Genomic DNA, 4,004 nt, shown 5'->3' on the forward strand with positions numbered 1-4,004 from the left:
TTCTCCTAAAGTTCTCAATCTACTCTCAAGCTCCTCCCTCCTCTCAACTCTGAGGCTTTAATCCTGAAAGGATTCAAGTAAAATACAGAATCAAACCCAGAGGTTTTCAAACCTTGTCTGATGTTCTAGATTGCCAGGGCAGCCTTTTCACGGAGCGAAGCCACGCAGGATTCACCCTCCTTGAGACTGTACAACCCTTGGCATGTGGAATAACCATTGTTTTTAAAGGAGATATTCATTGTTTGTGCACAATGGGCTTATATTTAGCTAAGAAACCCATGTTTAAAATTCAAATTCTCTTGGAAAAACAAGAGCTTGAATTAGAGGGGGAATGTTTGCAAAACTGAGAGCGGCTTTGGGAACATTTGACTGGTTGTGGAGGTTTCACTTTCCCACCCCTTGGGTTGCTCATGCAAAGATCTGTGCCTTTGCACGGTGCACAGAGATTGTTATTTCCACACCAAATTTTTTACAGATTTATTTACTGCTCTGTGTTGCTTTTGGATCTGTTTTTTAGATGATTTTCTATTTATATTGTTGTTGGCCCTCCTACACATCTTCGGAGACGAAGCTTGCTAAAAATAAAAATATTTGCCATGACCACAGTGCCTGTCACAGGAGGATGTCAGAATGCTTTAAAACTGGTTGTAATTATTCCTCATGCATTGTACAGAAGGAGTAAGAGATGAGCAGAGCCAGAGAGACCTTGCTAACACCCCAGCACATTGGGAAAATGTTTCTCCTTCTGCCTAGCTCTGGCAGAAATTTTTCCTCCAGAAGTCCATTTGTAACCATTCCATTTGCCTCTGGCACATCTTTCATAGAATATATCGATATTAGGGGGATGTGGAAGGAGGAACAGGGTTTTTTTCAGAGCAGAAATGGGAAATGTGGCTGTGGGGAGATGCCAGGGGCTGTGGCAGATGCTGAGACCAAACCCGTGGCTGGTGGCTCATTCTCACAGCCCTGAATTGACTCCAGCCAACAAGAAATGATCTCTGCAGCTCTCTCTGCCCCTCTTTATTGCAAACTCGGGGCCCAAAGGTCACTTCTCACACTGCACTCAACAAAAATTGTCTTTGAACCACCTTTGTGCTCCCAGTAACTGAATTCCTCCAAGCTGGGAAAGGCAAAAGAGGAGGAGATAAGAATGGGCCAGAAATGAGTGTGGTGTGCTCTGTGTGCTCTGAATTCCACCTTGCTGAGTTTAAATGAATCAAAAGTGCAGCTCTGTGCTCCAGCAGTGACCTCTGAAGACATTCGGGGACAAAACCACGATTTTAGCCCCATAATTCTACTCAGCACCAAGTTGTTCTGATCCTGAGGGCAAAGGGCAAGGAAATGTCCTCAGATGCTGCTGCAACAGCTGTGATAAATCATCTTTGATTCTATTTTGGGATGTAAGAGAGATGAACATTTAAATACGTACTTCAATCTGGTCAAACACTGTACAGACTCCACAATTTCTGCATTTCCTGTCCCTAATTTTAAAGCACTGCCATTCATGGCAAGCCTGTAAGGAGCACTTTTCACTTTGGGGATATTTTGTAAGGATTGGGGTTTTTTGTCTTCCTGAATCCTGTCCCTGGGGAGCCTGGAGTAGATGACGTGGGAAGTCCAACGTGTGTATGGGAACATCGCTGCGGGCGAGCAGCTCAAATAGAATGGAAACATCTCAGCCTCATAAAAAAAAGTTTCTGCTTTGGAAACTGAACCCTTCCCTGCAGATATTCCCACAAGGTCAGGGCTGGAGTGTGGAAAAGGCCCTGGCACTGCTGGGATTGTGAGCAGGGAGCTCCCCTCGCCCTCAGCGGCTCCTCCAGCAGCTCGTGGCTAATGAGGAGAGGCCGGGAGCTCTCCACAGCTCTGGATCAGGATCAGCCACATCCCAAATTCCTGCCCATTCCTCACTGTTTCTCCTGAGATGGGTTTGCTCTCGGTGTGTGCACTGCAGGACGAGCTCTGTGGTGTCTCAGGAGTGTTTCCCACCCCTTCTCCCACGGGATTTACGATGGATGCTGCTGCCCCTGGCAGGGCTGAGCTCTCCAAGAGCCTTTTTGTCCCTGGGCGTGTGGTGTGGAACAGCAGAGGATCCCTGGGGCAGCGCCTGTCCCATCCCATCCCAAGATCCCCGTGGCCCACAGCCACTGGAAGGAGTCTTGGGAATCACAGAGTTCCATCGGGCACCTCTGAGGATGCTCTGGGGTGGCCGTGGTGTCCCTCACTGGGGTTCTGGTGACATCCCCCAGTTCCCAGCCCAACCCCTGTGGGGACGGGGCTTTCCCCCAGTGTCACCAGTGACCCCATCCCAGTGGGGCCTCCAGCCTCCTCCTGGAGCCCCAGGAATTACGGAATATCCTGAGTGGGAATGGGCCCAACAGGATCATGGAATCACAGACTCACAGAATGTTAAGGGTTGTGAGGGACCTCAAAGCCCCTCCAGTGCCATCCCTGCCATGGCAGGGACACCTCCCACTATCCCAGGCTGCTCCCAGCCCCATCCAACCTGGCCTTGGACATTCCAGGGATCCAGGGGCAGCCACAGCTGCTCTGGGAAACCTGTTCCCCATCCCGATCCCATTCTCCAGCACGGTCCCGATCCCATCCTGATCCCTTTCCTATCCTGGTCCCCTTCCACATCCCAATCCCATTCCCATTCCAGATCCTGGTCCCCATCCTGCTCACATCCTGATCCCGTTCTATCCCCGTCCCATTCCCATCCCTATCCCTTTCCTTATCCCAGTCCTGCTCCCATCCCTATCCCTTTCCCGATCCCAAACTTGCTCCCATCCCAATCCCGTTCCTGTTCCCATCCTGTTGCCATCCCTGTCCCGTTCCCATTTCTGATCCCGTTCCCATTTCCGATCCCATCCTTGTCCCGTGCCCATTCCCTATTCCGTTCCCATTCCGATCTCATCCCCATACCTATCCTATCCCTGTCCTATTCCCATTCCCATTCCCATTCCCGTTCCCATTCCCATTCCCGTTCCCACTCCCATTCCCATCCCTATCCCATTCCCATTCCCATCCCATTCCCGTTCCCATTCCCGTTCCCATTCCCATTCCCGTTCCCATTCCCATTCCCGTTCCCACTCCCATTCCCATCCCGTTCCCATTCCCGTTCCCATTCCCATTCCCATTCCCGTTCCCATTCCCATTCCCATCCCTATCCCATTCCCATCCCATTCCCGTTCCCATTCCCATCCCTATCCCATCCCCATTCCCATTCCCATTCCCATTCCCATTCCCATCCCCGTTCCCATTCCCATTCCCATTCCCATTCCCATTCCCGTTCCCATTCCCATTCCCATCCCTATCCCATCCCCATTCCCATTCCCATTCCCATTCCCGTTCCCATTCCCGTTCCCATTCCCGTTCCCATTCCCATTCCCGTTCCCATTCCCATCCCATCCCATTCCCATCCCTATCCCATTCCCATTCCCATTCCCATTCCCATTCCCATCCCCATTCCCATTCCCATTCCCATTCCCATCCCATCCCATTCCCATCCCTATCCCATTCCCATTCCCATTCCCATTCCCATTCCCATTCCCGTTCCCATTCCCATCCCTATCCCATTCCCTATTCCGTTCCCATTCCGATCTCATCCCCATACCTATCCTATCCCTGTCCCATTCCCGTTCCCATTCCCATCCCTATCCCTGTCCCATTCCCATCCCTATCCCGTTCCCGTTCCCATTCCCGTTCCCGTTCCCATTCCCGTTCCCATCCCATTCCCGTTCCCGTTCCCGTTCCCGTTCTCGTTCCCATTCCCGTTCCCGTTCCCATTCCCGTTCCCATTCCCGTTCCCGTTCCAGTTCCCGTTCCCGTTCCCGTTCCCGTTCCCGTTCCCATTCCCGTTCCCGTTCCCGTTCCCATTCCCGTTCCCATTCCCGTTCCCGTTCCCGTTCCCATTCCCGTTCCCCAGCCGGTTCCCCCCGGATCGATAACGCCTGGGAACGGTGGTTGCGCGGCGCGGTCGGAGCCGTTTCTGCGGCGCACAG

This window comes from Poecile atricapillus, chromosome 12 (assembly GCF_030490865.1).
Source record: "Poecile atricapillus isolate bPoeAtr1 chromosome 12, bPoeAtr1.hap1, whole genome shotgun sequence".
In the NCBI taxonomy this organism is placed as follows: domain Eukaryota; kingdom Metazoa; phylum Chordata; class Aves; order Passeriformes; family Paridae; genus Poecile; species Poecile atricapillus.